Consider the following 18,811-nt stretch of genomic DNA (forward strand, 5'->3'; position numbering starts at 1 on the left):
CCAGCCCCAGCAACTTAGTAAGACCCTGTCTCAAAATTTAAAATAATTTTTTTTAAAGGTCTGGGGATGAAGTTCAGTAAAGCATCCCTGGTTTCAATCCCCAGTACCAAAAAGAAACCCCAAAACAAAACGAACAAAAACTAGACTCATCATGATATTTTATAATTAACTGTCAAATTATTGTTCCATAAAGACAAGGGGAGCCAGGCACAGTGGCTCACACCTAATCCCAGTAGCTCAGGAGGCTGAGGTAGGAGGATCACAAGTTCAAAGCCTGCCTCAGCAAAAGCAAGGCACTAAGCAACTCAGTGAGACCCTGTCTCTAAATAAAATACAAAATAGGGCTGGGGATGTGGCCCAGTGGTCAGGTACCCCCGAGTTCAAACCGCAGTACCTCCCTGCAACAAAAAAGACAAGAGGAGAATGGACAGAGATCAGAATAAACTGAAAAACTGGGAACGTTCACAGTAGATATTAGCAGGACATGGCATGCATGCAATTCCTACATTTGTTTGCATGATATTCCTTTAATCTCCCCAAAGCACCCAAAGCCAGTCTTATTTCGTGAAAGCACGGGCACGGCTATCACCTGGGCCTCAGACCCATGGTTCTCAGCCTTCACAGTACATCAGGGTCACACGGGGATCTTCAAAATGACAGCTGCCCAGGCTCTGTGCCCACAGATTCTACTTCAGCTGGTCTGCTGTGAGCACGCGTGCTTTTTTCAGAACCCCAGGTACAGACAGGGTTACAAACCCTCATCCCAGGTGCTCACACACTTTAGCTTGGCTCAACAAATACCACTGAATCCTAAGCACTAGGGATTGAGTCCAGATAAAACAGCCTCTCCCCATTGACCCTGATGCAGCTCCAAGATGGCAAATCCACCAGAGGAGCAGGGGACCAGGAAGGCAAGATGACAAAGGAACTCCAGTGGCCTTCCCATTCTTGGGAAATAGGAGACGGAAGCAGTGACACAGCAGTCAACACTGAGGAGACTGAGGTGCCAGGACCGCGGACACTGCTCACAGCGGCGGAGGGAGCCGCAAAGGCCCTCCAAGGCCCTCTCCCTGTGCACTTCACTCTGCAGACGCGAGTCTAGCTTCCATCTGCTGAGAGCCCTTGGCCTCCACAGACCTCCCTGCGCCCCCCTCCCCTTTGTCTGTTTGTTCCATAGCTCCATGTTTCACATCTGACGGTGATTCTTTCATTTTGACTAGATTTTCATATAAAGTGTGAGGGCTAGGTCAAGGTACTTCTTTTATTTTGTACTTTTTTATTTTTGTCTGTGGATATCCAATTGCTCTAGGCGACCAGTGTTTCTTAATGGAATGAAAAATATTAGTCACTGGGCACCGTCGTGCACCCCTGTGACCCCAGCAGCTCAGGAGGCTGAGGCAGGAGGGCGTGAGTTGAAAGCCAGCCTCAGCAAAAGCAAGGTGCTAGTAACTCAGTGAGACCCTGTCCCTAAATAAAATCCAAAATAGGGCTGGGGATGTGGCTCAGAGGTCAAGTGCCCCTGAGTTCAATCCCTGGTATCCCCACCCCAAAAAAAGAAAAATTTGCTAGTCATCACCCGTTCTGACGACAAGTATTGTTGTTCTGAGATTTTAATTCCAGTCATGTGCTGGATGAAGTAATATGTATAGGTTGAAAGATTGAAAACATATCTATTCTCATCTTAAAATTCTGATTCCTACCCATGACATCACATTTTTGTGTGTGTGGTATCACATATTTTTAACAAGGGTATTATAAGCCCAAATAGCAACTAAAACTGTACAATAAGAAAAACAGCACGTGGCTATTAATTAGGGTTTTCTTTCTCACCACAGCATATCAAAGTCACGTTCTAAGTACGGTGGCAGGATAATAAACATGTGGATCTAGAGGGAGCCTGAGGGCCACTTCTCCGGTCCTAAAACACGGGCTGAAGAGTCAGGCACATCCGCTCTCTGAAGGAGGTGCCCGGGCTCACTATCCAGGTGGGAAAGGCTGCCCCCCTCGCTGCACCAGCCGAGCTCAGCACTTCTACCTCCAGAAGCTAAGGCCCATGTGGGCACCAGAAGCCCTCTCTGAGTCAGTCACCGGGGTTTTGTCCACTGTGCCACTTCCCAACCAAGTGACCAGGAAGTGGTCTTTAGCCTAGGGTGAGCCCTGAGGACTGACAGTTTAGAGTGGCTAGTTCTGACCTTCTCTCTCACCTCCCCAGGCTTGCCACATGCAATCAGCAAAGAATAGCCAAGGAAGGAATGAAACGATCAATGTGTAACAGGAAATGCTTTCTGAGGTAGGGGAGGAAGAAGAGAAGACAAGAGGAGGACAGGAGGCTGAGAGAAGCTGTGGCTGAGGCCTCCTCCTCGGGTGCAGTCAGCCGCCCCCCTGGAGCTCTCTGGAGGTTACAGAAGTCAGCCACACCCTAAAAGGGGGTGCAGCATGGGCAGGAGAGCTGTGATCCCCCAGAGAAGCCACAGCACAAAGTGACCCATGCAGGAGGCACCAGCTGTGATAAACAGTGGCCAAAACTGATGGCATGCCTTCTGCACAGGAGACAACCAAATGAAACCTGCAGGGACAACACGGCGCAGGAACACAGTGCCACTGTACAGATCCCAGGCCACTCTGCTGCAGAAACACCCATCGCTAGAGAAAGACACCACACACCCATCCACCACGCTGTCGTTCGTTTCCACGTCTTAAAAACTTTCTCACTGCCCTCAAACATGCGCCTTGATAACAAACTTCACCCCTACTGCAACACCTGGGCTCCCAGCAAAACCCACAAAGGCGTCCCACGGCTTCCTCCCAGTGGCAAACAGCAAGCTCTGGCCCAGCAAACGGAACCCACCTAGTGAGACGCCAACCAGCTGCTTGCGGCACACCACTCCGGGCCCGGGACCCCTTCCTCCAGGAGCCAGGGTGATAGTGCAAACTAGAGATGTAGAAGCCCTCCACCTTCATTTAGGCAGTTGGAATAATGGTAAAATAAACACCACGTGTCTCTGAAGATGGCTCAAACCAGAAGAGACCGAACACCTGCCTCCAGTGAACCATGCCACCAGGCTTGACGAGAGGCCTCCCCTCAGGGCACCATCTCCTTTCCAGGTCCCCTCTCACCAGCAGGTCCAGTGCCTTGACTGGCCCTCAGCACCACCATCTCAAGAATGCTCCCTGGGAAAGCTCCTGGGACAGCACATGACACACTGAATACATTTAATAGGTGCCTCTGAAAAACAATGACTGTCACCAAAGTGAATTCTGTGCATGTGGTGCTGGGATGGACCCAACCTCAAAGAGAGGGTTCCCTGTGACAGGAAAAGCCACGTAGGAGGGCGCCTTAGAAACATACCCCTGCCGCTCTGCTTATCAAGGCAGGGACAGGGCAAGGGCGGACCCATCTTCAGTAACATTCTAGCTATAGCTCGAACCCAGCGCAGGCCTCCAGACTCCCAGGAGAATGCTGGTACTCAGCCCATAAAAACTTCGTTAAAATGTTTTGCTTGCCTTGAAAATATGCCCTGCCGCAGAAAAGGAGCACCATCTCCCTTGGAGCTGTTTGGCCCAGAGTCCTGAACTCACACTGCTGGGAGAAGAGTAAGACCCGGTGGGACATTACAGCTGTGCGCCGGGGGGACCCGGGTGTGGGTGCCAGGATCCACACCGGCTCTCAGTGGCCCAAAGACACAGCAATCGCCGGCACAGAGCCAAGACTGGTCACAGATTCAAAACAGATCCCACTAAAATGCAGAGCCATCAAGTAAGAGTGAGCACACTCAAGCACAAGGGTAGAGTTTCCACATCTTTAGAATGAGAGCAATTTTGAATTTTTCAAAAGTGCTATCTTAAAATAGTGTTACTTGATTCTTAGATCATAAATGTACATGTACACACACACGCAAACTGTACTAGTCAATGAGTATATGAATTGTATTATTCAATTTATATATTTGGAAAATTTGACAATACCCAGTTACTATGCACAATCTTCCTGGACTAAATTTGTAATTTGATTTGCAATCATCCAAATTTGGGATCACCCTTCTTGGAGGATGACTAAACCCTGTACTTGCTTCCCAAAATACTCTTGACAGCCATGTAGAAAATATACTAGGCACAAAAGACTTCTGCCAATTAAAAGTCACTAACGAGGCTGCCAATCTTTCTCAGTAAGATAACTACGATTCCCAAAAGACAAGTGGTCTGGATTTCTCCCTGAGAATAACCCTCGTGTCAAAAGGATTGAGAGGTCCAAAAACAATTTTTTTAGATAGGTTTGAGGTTAAAAAACAGAAAATTCCACATTGTCTTTTTATCTGCACTACATTTTCAGTCCTGTAATTAATAAATAATTCTCTAAATATGAAAATTCCCTTCTAGAGAGAAGAGGGGCTAAACAGTATATAACTACTAACTCATTAAGGGCAATATGTGTTTTATAGCAGCTTGTCTCCAAAGAAAGCAAATCTTGAAATCAGAACACTAAATTCAGGTCCTAGCTTAACCACATACTATAGACCAGGCAAATTATCTAATCTCTCTTGGCCTCAGTTTCCTGCTCTTTAAAATGAGAGTAAAGAATTTTCTTACTCATGCATAAAACTGACAAAGAATAAAAGGTGTGGGAACGCTCTGTGTTGGCAAAGGTATAGAAAACAGGCAGTCTTACGAGAGAGAACACAAAATGGCATGACCTGGGGGAGCCGCAGCACCAGGCGCCGCCTAACGGGCACGCAACCTCACCCAGCCGCCACCTGGAGGCGCGACCCGAGGAGCACATCCTGCATACAGAATCACGGAGGACAGCACGCTGCAGCTCCAGGTGGGAGCAACCAAACGTGATCGACTAGGGGCAGGCACTACCTGCAGGTCACCCCAAGGACTGCTTCAAAACGAAGACGCGATCTCCACGAGTGCGGGAGCAGGCACAGGACATCCCAAGGTTCAAACGAGACTGGCACAGGCGGCACACAGAGCGGCGCCGGGGCCTGTGGATGTCTCTGCTGCTTAGATTCAAAATAAATGACTAATAGAGGGACAAACGGAACCATGGCCACCTAAAACACGGGACCGCAGTGCTCATTAAGTAAGGGAAACCTGTACTACCAGAGTTCCAAGGCTGGGAGGGTAGCCGAGTCCGGACGTCAGAGAGGGCTGCTAGAGTCCTTCCAGTCCTGCAGGGACAAGAGGCAAGAGTGGCGACAGGTTCCAGGTGGAGAGAGCACCTGCAAAGACCAAGAGGAGAGGAGGAAAGCCTGAGCACAGCTCCTGAACTGGGCAGCAGGCTAATGGCAGTCACTGAGAAAACAGACTACACCCAGGTCACAAGCCCTGAGGCCAAGTCAAACCCTGCACCGCGTCTCAGTGACAGCCGAGAAGACTGCGAACAGATGCAGGATGCCAAACGCAAGATTCAATCCAGATATGTGAGGTGGCCGCAGAGAGAGGGGAACGAGAAGCAGGAAGCAATCTAATATAGACAGGACATGAGCAAGGGCGTTTCAGGTCTCAGGTGCTATCTTTATTTGCAAAGGAGGGCACCAACATATTTTATGGCAGCACCAATATTCCAGAGCCATAACAAAACATCCTAGACTGGGTGGTGTAAGCCCATTAATGCATCTGTCCTGGCTGGAAGTGGGGTGTGCAAGACCAAGGGGCCAGCAACTCCCTCCCAGCGAGACCCTGCTACCCTCACCGACTCCCCATGGCAAGGACAGAGAGCACTAGAGAAAGCTCTGTGGCATCTCTCCTTGTGAGGAAGCCCACCCTGCCCCCACCTTGCCGACTCTCACCTGGCCCCAGCACCTCCAAAGGCCATCTCCTAGCACCAAGCACTGGGAGGAGGGCTCCGGCACATGCGCTGGGGAGTGCACGGCAGTCCACAGTAAAGTCCTGCTGATTACGCTGAAAACAGCAACCCGATAACAAAAAAAAGCCACAGGTAAGTGAACACACTGAGACTCTCTATATCTCTGATGATACGTAAAAGCCAATTTAAAATTTCTGTAATAACGAGTCAGAAGCAGAGATCAATGAAGCCGGTCATAAAAACACCGCACTTCAAGCCACACGCTTGGCCCCTCCTGCAATCCCCCTGTGGCACTGGGAGCATGGTACTTTATTTCTGACTTTGCCACCAAAAGAGCTGGGCTGTGTCTCTGAGCAGAGTCCAACAATAACTCAGTGGACTGGCCCAGGGGACCTCTAGGTCCTTCCCGAGTCAGCCGGCCACAGACACCTTCGTACCAACATAGGTTACAAAAACAAACTGCACAAACGGAAATGCCCAGGCTTTCCAGACACCAAATGCACAGAAGAAGAGATGCAGAGGCCATCAGACCCACGCGCAGAGGAGCAGCTGTGGGTGAGAGCAGAACCTAAGGGTGGGCAGAGCAGCGAGGCCCAGGCGAGGCTGAGGGCTTCCTATTGTAAACCCTCCTCAGTGGCCGGCTGCTGGCATCCATTCTGACTGAATTTCAGCGTGCAAGGGCTTCCTCCAGGGCACACAAGTGTCTAGAAACCTCCCACACTCCTAGCTGGTCATTTAGTATTTCACTGACAAAAGGAAGACTAGAGGCTGAACCACAGGCGGGGCTGGTCTGCACATGGAAGCAAGCTACGCACAGCCTGTGCCCCTACCAGAACCCAGTCCCCGGCCCACGGCACAGCCAGGAGGCCAACCTGCCAGAGCACACTCCCAGGGGGACAGGCGCCATCTCTAGTGACAACCCGGGGTCCGAGATAGCACAACCCGATGACGGGCCCACAGCTGCCCTGCTTCCAATGCCAGACCAGCCACAGAAGCCCAAATACGGCCCTCGCCAGTCTCCCAGGACACAGGTGCCCCTGTCTCCAGGCCCAGCAGAGCCTCCCTCTCCACTGCGAAGCTGCCCCGCCCCACCTGCAGGTGACCTGCCAGACACAGTGATTAGTGGCCAGCTCCCAGTAAGCAGCCTTTGCTTTGCTCAAGTGGGTTGTCTCTGTTTATTTCCACAAAGGAAATGAGGGGCTTCTCTCCATGTGCTCAAACCATATAATTCTGAAGCCCAGCGTGGCAGAGTCCAAGTCTAGAGAGATCAGTCACTCCCCCGCAGCTGGGGAAGAATCCAAGCACTGCAGAAAGCTTTTAGGAACTTTGTAATCAAACCTGTGGCTCACAAGCATTCACTTTCCCCTTATAACTATGCGATGGTGAGCAACTTCGTCAACTTCCCTAAGCCTCTGTCTTCATTTAATAACACATTTCCCTGGAAGGCGGTATTAAAGGGAACACCCCATGTGCAATAACTGACAAATGCCAGGTGCCCGACAGTTTTGATTCCCTTCTCTTGCTGCCTGTGCCCTAGGGAGGGACGCCAGAGGTCTCAGAGAAAGGCCGAGGACTCCCCCACACTGGGCATCCTGCACTCACACCCAGTGCGGGGGGGGGGGGGGGAACCCACACTTACGCATGGAACCTACATACAGTATTTGTTTTGCTTTTTCCATGCAGGTGCTGGTGGCTTCTAACCCTCACACTGTATGATCCATAATATTTTCTTCATTTCCCACACTTGCATTTTAGCAGATTTGAATGGATCTGTCCTCTTCAGAATGAAACAAACATTGTTATCAGCAATACATTACAAAAGGCACTTTGTCCCACTCTGATCCCACAAAAAGCTGTCCAGGAACATTTGGGCTGGTGAGGAGAACGTTGCTCAGCAGGTGTGGACAGACACCTACCCTGGGCAGGTTAGAGGTTGCATGCATGGCCTCTAGGGGACGTGTGCTTCTCACGCAGTCACCAAGGAGAGGGCGTGTGGCAGCCAGGCCCAGGCATTGACTGCTCAGCGTCCCATGTCTCAGTCTCCCTCCCTCCTTTCCCCCACATGTCCAAGGTCACACGGCTGCTGCAGAGCCGCTTCCCTCAGGAGTCAGTCCAGTGATCTTAGCCTTTTTTCCAGCAAAATCACTCTCCTTCCACCTCAAAAATAGCTAAGTCAGAGACGAGGGCCTTGGGGCAGATCTGAAAGGTCCCTGTGTCCAGACCTCAGGGGACCCTGCCAGGGTTTAGAACAATTCCCAAAATTCAGGTCTAGGCCTAAAGGGGTAAAAAGATACCTCATGTACACAGCTTGGTCACAGAGCAAATGCACACCTGTTGGTGACAAGTTTTCAGGAGATAAACAGCAAAAACTGTCAAGAGCTCCCAAGCCAGACTGCCCAGGTTCCTGCCCTACTCAAATACCAGCTGGCTGTGTGGTGCTAGACAAGGTGCCAGGCTGTCTACACTCAAGTTCCTAGCTGTAACGTGGTGACAATGATAATGCTGCTGTAAAAATCCAGTGAGCTACCACACACAGAGCATCTAGAACAGAACCTGCCGCACAGGAGCTCAAGAAGCATGTGTTAAGTGAATGAATAACTGTAAGCCTCTACTAAATATGTCCGGACTCTCAAACCATATTTACAATGCACAAAAAATGTCTGGAGTTCTTATATAACTATCAACAATGGCCACCACTAGAGAAGGGGGGATACAAATTTCAGTTTGTTATCCTATTTATATATTTCCGTATCATCTGACAATTTTAAACCACATGTGTATATAAATTTGCCTCACAGCCAACTAGATAATGTGATTTCTAACTAAAAAAACTCTGGGTTCAATCCCTGGTACCAAAAAAAAAAAAAAAGAATAAAAGCAATAATAGATGGAAACATTCACCAGAGTGCCTGGAAGAGGCACTCAGCAGAGAAGTGGAGATGGCAAGCTGGAGGTAAGGATGGCTGGGCTCCCAAGAACTCCACACCCGTGCTGAGCACTTAAGGCCTCCGTCAGCCCAGAGACAGCCCATCTGTGCTGCATGGAGGGCTGCTCTTCAGAACAGGCAAGTCCAGGATACACACTTGAATTAATTAGGAAGAGGGGGTTAAAATAGAAAACATGGTACCACATGTCCTCAGGATTCATCCCAATTGCCACCTTCACCTGTGTCCCCACATCAGAGAGTTTAAATCAATAGGAGTCTGGGTATTATAACATTTAGGAAAGCCTTACAGTTTCAAGTGCCGTGTAAAACTCCAAAACCATTTCCAGACATTCCTCTTTCCTTGCTGGTCATCAGTGGCAAACCTGTTCATCACACAGCCCCAGGAGGCACCGTGTCCAGATGCAAGAAGCCATTTCTCTAAATGTCCTTGAACAAAATATCCATGTAGACCTCTGCCCCCAATCTAGCTGTCCACCATGGCTAAAGATTACCCTAGCTTGTACTGCTGTAATCTAATGCCAAGATCATCACTATCACGTCTCATTCCCTTCTAAACAATTTTTATAATGAAAAATGGACCCTGTCAGGGTTGGGTCCCAGTGCTACAGAAAACTCTCATTTTTCTTTCTTTTTTTTTTTTTTTGTGCCAGGGATTGAACTCAGGGGCACTCAGTCACTGAGCCACATCCTCAGCCCTATTTTGTATTTTATTTAGAGACAGGGTCTTATTGAGTTGCTTGGCACCTTGCTTTTGCTGAGGCTGGCTTTGAACTCACAATCCTCCTGCCTCCGCCTCCTGGGCCATTGGAATTACAGGCATGTGCCACTGAGTCCAGCAGGAAAATTATTTCCGACCCAGAATTCTATACTCAGTCAAGCTATCAGCTAAAAGTGAGGAAAACATTAAACATTACAGAAGATCCAAAACAGAATTCTTTTTCAGAAAGTTAACTGGTGAATACGCTTAACCAAAACAAGAGAGAACATTGTAAAAAGGAGGAATCCAACCCAAGAAAGAGATGAAAGGAATCCTCAGGGAGAGAAAAAAGACCTCAAGTGGACAAAGGAGCTATGGACCCAGGCTGGAGCAGGAAGAAGGTAAGGCCCAGGAAGGATTACTCTAGGAACGGATGAAATGGAGACTTCCTGATGAACATGATGAGTTGAGACGAGAGGTAAATACATGACACATAAAAAGAAAAAGAAGCAAAACAAAAAAAGGCAATTGTTAACTCAAGAAAAAAGAAAAAGCTATGAAAAGAAATGTGATCAAAATAGACTATCTCCCCTAGTACCCCGCATAGGTCGAGGGGAATGAAGGGAGGGGAGGGGGTGTGGGGGGAGGAAGATAGTAGAGCGAAACAGACATTATTACCTCATGTACCTATATGACTGCATGACTGATGTGATCCTACAGTATGCAAAATCAGAAGAATGAGAGATTACACTCCATTTATGTATGATTTATCAAAATGCATAAATGCACTCTATTGGCATGTATAACTAATAAGAACAAATAAAAATTTTTTTAAAAAATAGGCTCTATCTCATCCATAAATAATATTTACATAATCATAGTGCTGCTGAAATTTACCAAAATTTTTAAAATAATTACTGTGATCTGTTTGACCCACAAAACACTTCCAAAATCAAATGTGTGGGTTTTCCCACACCAACCCACCGTGAGACCAACTGTGTGTCCTACAACCCAAATACACTCTGATCAGCATCGGGTCCTGCACGTGAAGGTGGAAGGCCACCAGGCACTCTGCCCCACTTCAGAAATCAGCAGCCTGCCACGTCCTTCATCCTTCTGACCAACCAGCTACCCATCCAGGCTTCCCACAAGCCCTCCTTGGGCTTGAGCGTCTGTTAAAACAGCCCACAGAGCTCAGGGAAACCCTTCTCTATCAGTTTATTACAAAGGACACAACTCAGGAGCAGCCAAAGGAAAGGGCTCAGGGGACAGGCACAAGCCGGGGTGCGGAGCACAGAGCCTCCTGGGGCACCACCCAGAGTCTGCGGCCGGGAGCCCTCCTGACTCAGGGTCTGGGGCTTTGTAAAGGGTTCTCCGTGTGGGCTGCCCTTTAAAGTATTCCACCTCTAGCCACTGCACCTCCCCTGAGGTTGGTGGGGGGATAAATTTCTAACTCTCTCATCATGCCCTGATCTTTCTGGCCACCAGTCCCCAGACTGAAGGTGTCTAGGGATGGCCCACCACCCAATATCTCATTATCATGTAAAATACACCCTTATCACTCCAGTGATTCCAAGGGCTTTTGTCAGGAATTGGGAACTAAGACCAAATATATGGGGAAAGATGTTCCTATCACCCCTATGACTCAGGAAACTACAAAGTACCTCAGGAGCTCTAGGTCAGGAACCAGGACAAAGACCAAATACATATTCTTACACTCTCGTTATCACACAATTATCCTAGGAGGCTGGGGACAAGTAAGTGGGTAGCAGGAGCAGGGGATAAGAGACCTAAATCCTCTCCTTCCATAGCTGGATGCCTCACACACATACTCCCTAGAAGAAAGAGTCAACATGCTGAGTGATAGCCTCTGGGGCTCAGAGTCGGGTGGAGAGGGTGAAGGGTAGGGCAGGCAACTGGTATGTTTTTGTTCTAAGCCTTGGAGAACTTTCAAATCTTAAACTATGTGCCTATACAACCTAGTGAAAAATGAGTTTTTAGTGTGTAAACAGAATCTGATACTTGACCAACAAGAATATTATACCATGTGGTATATTCTTAAATTTTTTGGAATCCAATCACTTGGAAAATGTAGAGAAAGCTATAAATCACACATAGGCATGTGCACACAAAACTCTTACACAGAATTTCAGAATTTTATAAATTTATGAAGGTCAGGTTAAATACCTTAGAATTATAGATTCCAATTTCTTTTTTTGCTTTTGGTTTTTGTTTTTGTTTGCAGTGCCTTGGTTAGAAGCAGGGTTAGAAACAGGGCCTTGTGTGTACTGGGCAAGTGTTCTCCCCCTGAAATAGACCCCAGCCCAGATTCTAGTTTCTTAAAGGAAATTTATCTTAGAGCAGAGCTTGTCATTTACTGTATAGGGAAAAAAATGAAAAACTATCAAAAATTCCTGATGGTCAAATGAGATTTACAATACTTGCTATCAGTTGCTGCTTCCTGATTCCTTCCAGATTCACATGGTTCCCAGCTCTCAATGAAGGTGTGAACCTTGTTTACTGGCTCTTAGAACTCAAAACAGTGCAAGGCTCTGAAGTACAAGAGTGTAAATCACTGCGTCCATTCTAGAAAAAGACAAGGAGTCATGCACTTGGCTTCCTGTGAGGAGTCCTCCACCTTGAAAAGGAAAGTTCCCAAGTACCCACACACAGCTTCTTCCAGTAGAGGAATCATTCTAAAACTCATTGGCATAATGTCTGTAGTCAGAGCAGGCCACTCAAAGGCCCCAAAGCCGCCAAAATGCTGTTTCTGATGGAACCGCCTCCACACTGACAACCTCACCAACAGCCCCACATCAGGTCCGAACAGTTTGTCTTTTAAGAGGGCTCTTAGCATTCCTGACAATTTGCTTAAAAATTTGATGCCTTAGTTTATGCATCTATTAACCGAAACTAACAATAACCTGGACATTGTAATAAGAGGACCAGTTCATGCTGGTGGGCAGATGACAGCCCCAAGACATCAGGGCCTTAGTTCCTGGAACAGGTGACCATGTCACCTTACATGGCAAAATGGGATAGAGATTTTCCTGGATTACTTCAGTGTCCCCTCTAAGTCCAGCAGCATTTAGAAGCTGGAGACTTTCTCTGGGAGGAGAAGAGCATGGAGAACAGGAGTTGATAGCTTGAGCAGGATTCCACAGTCCTTGCTGCTTCTGAGCTGGGGGGTCACATGCAGGGACAGAAAGAGGCATTGAGGTGGGTCCACAGTTGGCAGCCAGCAAGGAAACAGAGACCTGGTCCCACAACCGCAAGGAACTACATTCTGCCAATGCCAAGTAAGCCTGGAAGCAACCCTTCCCAGAAACTCCAGTAGAAATTCTGAGGATGCCTTGATGTTTACCCACTGAGATCCAGGTCAGAACTCTAACCTACAGGACTGTAGGTACCGTGCGTGTTGTCTGAAGTCATTAAACTTGTGGTCATTTGTTACAGCATCTGTAGGAAACTGATACAGTGATGTTGATGAAACCCCCAACAGTGTCTGGTATAATGTGGGTATTTGACAAAAGTCTACTGACTTCCTTAAATCAAAAGGTAAGACTGGCCATATTCCATCTGAAACAAAGGATTACAGACTTGTCCTGACAAACAGTGACTTGAGGAACTATAAACGTCTCATAATGTCTACAAAAGCCTTTCCTTTAACTTATATACCTACCCATACCTGTCTTACTGAAAACTTGAAGCCTCACACCAGGGACTAAATGCAGGTGTGTGTTCACCAACTTGGCCGCCAGTCACCATAGGAACCTCTCCCAGCACTTGCCTACACACATCCAAGTCTGCTTTTCCCACTGCCTGTGAGCACCCCTCTTCCCACAAGTCACTGTGGCCCTGCATAGTGCTTTGGCACATCACAGGAAATCCATAGGATGTTTGACGATGCAACATATCATGGTATAACTTAATATCCACACAGACAACGAGAGTTCGTAGAGGCCCAGGGCCAGGTTCTTTGGCCTTTGTGTTCTCCTGCCGCTGATGTCTAGGGCGTTGGAAGCCCTCTGTAGAGGTGACGAAGACAAAGAAAAGCTGGACACTCACAAACAGCTCTTCAGGCAGGGGCCTGAGGAGAGGAGAGTCACGGGCACCCCTCGGTGCCAGAGCCAGGCCCACCCAGATGCAGGAAGCTCACTAGCACCGTTGCTTCCCATACGAACAGGTGAGTACTCTCCCCACCTTGGCCTCCCACTGCCCTCTGCCTTCCCCAACCACAAGATCGCTCACTTGGGAATTGAAATGTTAAGAAAGAAATTATGCTTCATTAAAGGAAGGCTCGTGGGGATGTAAGCAGATGGGAGAGATTACTAAAGGCTCAATTGTGCACACCTCTCAATAATTTTGTTTACAAAAGATAAATGGTAACTGAACATGAACTTGATGATGCCCCAAAATGCACTTCAAACAATGTTGGCCAACTAAAGACAGGAACTGTAAATGAAGTTGCCTAACAACCTAGAGCATATCAAATTTGGAGTTTTAAAGAAAAACACAGATACATTCAATTATTAATAAAGCATTTTTATTCATCTTTGTCAACACAATATTTTACAACTTAGAAAATTGTTACATTCATAGTTTCATTTGATCCTCAGAAAAATCTTTTGAGTTAGGCAGAACAGGTATTACTAACAGCTAACGTCCTTTAGGGATGAGAACTGAAGTTCAGAGGATAAACGTGGACTTAACAAAAGCCTTTGTAGAGCCGAGTTTCTAACTGAGTCCCCTGCACAAAAGAACCAGTGTAAGCTATCCTTAATATACTCTTATATATCCTGTCAACATTCAAAAAGGTTTAAGCGGCCTGCAACAGACATCTACATAATCAGAACTTGACAGTGGAAAAGAAAGAGAAAAGCACTGGGTAAGCAAGGTAGGCAGGGGTGAAGGTGAAACAGAGACTTAGAACCACAGTTCAAGAAAAAACACTCTCTGAATCTCCAGTTCTAGGCAAAAAGTACTTAGGGGAAACAAGATGATTTATAGAATCATCATAATCTGAAAAAGGGGACGTACCATCATTGTTTAACACACTCCTGCAGCCAAACCAATCTCTCAGACACCACACCAATGGCATCAAACCAAGGAGTGCTCCAGTGATGTGTGAGTCATTCTCTGTCCCAGCCCTAGGCGAGAGCACAAAGGGCAGTTCTGAAGTGTACATCCCCACACGTGCCCTCACGAAACCCCCTGCCATTGAATCTACAAAAAAATCAAGCCTGCTGCAAACATTCTCAGTGAAGAACAAGCATTAACTAGTTACGTCTCAGTTAAAACATTAAGAAAACCATGAAGAAAAACCAGTCCAGTTTTTCTAAAGTGAGATTCCCTAAGTAAACGAACCACCTGGAGCATATAACAAAGAACTTTTTTTAATTAAGAAAAGAACACAAATCAAAAAGTGCTACTGACCGAGGTAAAATCGTAATACACTAGCATTACTACTTGACCAAACAGCTATTATCTATTTTTAATCCTGGTAATTATCCAAATAACTAAGATCAGCAGAGAAAATTGTGTACCCTTTCTACAGAGACATGCGGCTTGAAGAAACTCAAGGACACCAAAATTCCCCCTTATCAAATAGATAAATTGAAAAGGGGTTTAATGTCTTAAAGGATTGGATTCTACATTCCTTAAAATCAGAGCTTCCTTATAGGTCATTTAACATATGATGAAACTTTTTGCAAGTTGTAATTTTAAACTATGCTTTAAGCTGTTACATAAAGCCATGTGCATCTACTTGAGGCAGCCTCGAAATTCTATTTATTTCAGATTCTCCAAAATAAAAACTCTGTTATGAATTGGGACACAGAAAAGCCTAAAGTTGACAGACTTAATGATACTTAAACATTGATAAAATGCTCCAGAAAAAAAGATCTGTCCCGACAATTTCATAAAGAGAGAGAAAAAAAAAAACTAATGGAATAGAATGAAGATGTTGCAAGTATCACATAATTATGAAGAATACACAACACCAAAAGGTCACTTAAGCTCATTGTAGATGCTAGTCCTTAACAATGAGATAGTACACACCAGGCAACCAATCTTGTTTAGAAGAAACTAAAAAGGAAGAAAAGGAACTTTCTCTTTAGAAGACATTTTCAAACATCTTCACTATTTGTACCACTGCTACTGAAAGAACTTTTCTCTGCTATATTTGGTTGAAAGAATGAAAGGTTAAAGGCTGAGGAGGATCTTGGAAATTATTCAGTTTAAGACCCTCAAAGGTGAGAATTATAAAGTCCAGATGAGGCAGCCTTACAGGAACAAACAGTAAATGAATTCCAGACCCAAAATTAGACTCAATAAATTCTAATCAAGTACTCTGCACTATGCAAGAAATACTAGGAAGTAATAGCAAAAAATTAATTTAACAGCCCTTCGGTGAGCCAAGGATCTGAAGGTTCACGCTAACACGGAAGACTGGACTCGGTATAGAAACAGGCCTCTCTTTGGCTGCACCTCTTCCCTGCTCCGGGCACAAACTGTGCCTCCCTATCAGAGCATATTTCAAGCTGTGCTACAGTTAACCACTTACTGCCCAAACCCACACTGTCCCTGAAGACCATGCACTCCTAAGGGCAGGACTTCAGGCAGGGAAGGCTTCAGAGGTCAGGTACCACTAAAAAGAATGGCTAAGCAGGAGCTGAATGACTGGAGCTGGGGCGGGCAGCATAGGTGAGGACAGAACTGGAAAATGATGAAGGGCCCTAAGCTTAATATGGACAACAGTGACAGCCAAGTGATTAGCACAGCTGTCTTGTAGACCAGTTATTTGGGCAGCCTCTCTTGAAAGGACTTCAGGCCAGATATGAGCACTTCTTGTGCCTACTGTTGTTTTCCCTCAGCTCGGTAAAAAGGAAATGCTGTCTTGTCTGATTTTGCATCACCCAGGAGGAGAATCTCCCTGGGCAATAATAGGTGTTTTGAAACGTTTGATGGAAGGATAAATGATCCCACTTTACTTAGCCTAAGAAACACAGAGGACCTAGGGACAGCCTCAGGTCTTCTCCTCCATCCCAAATCAGAGTTTCCCCCTCCCCGGATCTCACCCTAGCGCTTTTAATCTGACCTCCAACTGTAACTGCCTTGGCCTCTTTCCCTGGGTGTGGATTCTCCTGCTTCAAACGCATTTTCCAGTCCGCCAAATTCTTGGGAGAGTTTCCTCCCCCTCTCCAAGCGCTGAGAGCTGCAAAGTTAATTCTGGTTTTCCAGTTTTCGTGTGTGTGTGTGTGTGTGTGTGTGTTAATTCTGGCTTTCCAGTTTTCGTGTGTTTGTGTGTGTCTGTGTGTGTGTGTGTGTGCGCGCGCGCGTTTCCTTCTTCCTATTCCTAACGGAAGAAATCAAGAAGTGCTGGGCAGAGGGGCTCTGCTCCCTCCAATCAGAACCTGCTCCCAGACTGCCCAGCCGCCCGCAGAGCAGGAAACTCGGCAGCCAGACGTGGTCCCAGCCGCGGTGACAATCCCGCGCTCCCTGGGGACCTGGCTAGGGTAGGGGAGCGCAGCCTGTCGCTCCCGCAGCTGCTCACTCTGCAAATAATAAATCAAAGAGCGGTCGACAGTGCGGCCGCCCCAGCCAACTGCGCCCCCGCCCCCGCGCTCAGCCTGGCGCACCCCGCGGTGCACCCCCCCAGCACCGCTGGGGGTGAAAAGGGACCACAGCCCCAGAAGCCACAGCGGGAGGGGACGAGCGCCCACGCGCAGGTCCACGCTGTCACCCTCAACGACACACTGAGATGTGAGCCGCTCGCACCCGGTGGGACACGGAGATCGGCCCCACGCGCGGTTCCACGCTGTCACCCTCAAGGCGCACTGAGATGAGAGCCGCTGACACCAGGGTAGGACACAGGCGTCTGGCCCCCACGCCCAGGTCCACGCTGTTTCCCGCAGTGACACACGAAGACGCGGACGCCACGCGCAGGTCCACGCTGTCACCCTCAATGACATACTGAAAAGAGAGCCGCTCGCACCCGGTGGGACGGAGACCAGGCTCCCACGCGCAGGTCCACGCTGTCACCTCAATGACACACGGAGACCCGCGCCCAGCGCTGGTCCACGCAGTGCCTTGGGCGGCACAGACGCCAGCGAGCCTGCACCTCGACCGAAGGGCCGGGAAGGGCGCCAGGCGCGGGTCCGCGGCCGCCCTCAATGACACACGGAGAACCGGTCCCACGCGGGGACCGTGGCTGAGCCCGACTCGCAGGCGACCGGGACTCAGGCGCGGGTCGCAGCGGGCGCCGGGCCTCGGTGCCGCCCCGAGGCGAGACAATGCCCAGGCGCAGCGCCGCGCTAGGGCCCGGTCGGCCCGGTGGGTCCCCGGCCCGGCCCGCGGCTCAGGGCGGCGCCCGCTGGGACCGCCACGGCCGGTCGCCGGGGCCAGGACCCCCGCCCCGCCCGCCACCCCGCGGGCCCCGCTGCCAGCCTCACCTCAGGCCCGCCTCGCAGCGCCACTCCCGCCCGGGCGCCGGCCGAGACAGCGCAGCCCGCAGCGGCAGGCGGCAGAGCGGCGGCGCCTCAACAATGGAGCCGGGGCGGGGCCCTCCGCCTCAGCAAGCTCCCGGCTCCGCCGGCTCCGCGCGGGGATGCAGCCGGCACGGGGCTGCAGCCGCTGGCACTGCGCAGGCGCGCGCAGCCCCGCCCGTCGCAGCGCCCCGCCCCGCGGCCAGCGCCCGGGGCCCGCCCCCTGGCCAATGAGAAGAGAGAAGCGTGCAGGGGGCGGGGCCAGGGAACAAAGGGAGGCCGGGCGGGGCCTTGCGGGCTGGCCTGGACCCCCGGCTGCCTGGATGCTTAGCTGCTGGAAGTCTGGCCACAACGCTTCGGCAAGGCCGCCGGTGCTCACCGCAAACCCCGAACTCAGGTTTCAGAACTGAGAGTGAGAGACAGGCTTGCTTTACCGAGGGAAGCTGAGGCCCAAGGAAAAAGATCACCTGGTGCCGCAAGTCACATAGTCCCTTCCATCGTTTGCGTTTTAGTCATTCAACAAACATTTCGAAGCATGCGAGTGTTCTTTAGCAATGGCATGAAAGCGAACTTGAGCGTCCCTTGAGTTCTGCCAGGCAGGACCACTCGTCTCACTTTAATGCCTGATAAAGGAGCCAGGAGCCCGGAGCTAATCATGCCCTTTCCTGCCCCAGAGCTTTAGTGTTGGCCATTCCCCGCCCGAGATGCCCCCCTCTCTCCACCTGCCACCCCCATTTACCCAAGTATCAGTCTGTAAAACCTGTCCTGTTGTTATCTGAGCTCTGGGGAAGGCGACCCACGGTCTAGGTTTTCCACTACCTTGCTGGCTGCTTCTCTCCCTCCAGGACCCACCCCCTCCCCCTCTCCCTCCG

At 49.0% G+C, this 18,811-nt stretch overlaps 1 protein-coding gene across 3 annotated transcripts in view; it reads right to left on the reverse strand.

The window, feature by feature from the left end:
- The window catches only part of Afap1 (actin filament associated protein 1), a 134,846-nt gene extending 116,763 nt beyond the window's left edge, over positions 1 to 18,083 (reverse strand). The window contains exons 1-2 of one of the 3 annotated variants that reach the window (XM_047566841.1): positions 17,907 to 18,083; positions 5,104 to 5,222 (exon numbers count right to left, since the gene is read on the reverse strand). The gene's annotated coding sequence lies outside the window, so the exon portion shown is untranslated. Of the gene's footprint in view, positions 1 to 5,103; positions 5,223 to 17,906 lie in introns of those variants that run through there. The other 2 variants (XM_047566840.1, XM_047566842.1) reach the window with 2 other exon arrangements.
- Between the last annotated feature and the right edge of the window lie 728 nt (positions 18,084 to 18,811).

The sequence above is a fragment of the Sciurus carolinensis genome, chromosome 10 (assembly GCF_902686445.1).
Source record: "Sciurus carolinensis chromosome 10, mSciCar1.2, whole genome shotgun sequence".
In the NCBI taxonomy this organism is placed as follows: domain Eukaryota; kingdom Metazoa; phylum Chordata; class Mammalia; order Rodentia; family Sciuridae; genus Sciurus; species Sciurus carolinensis.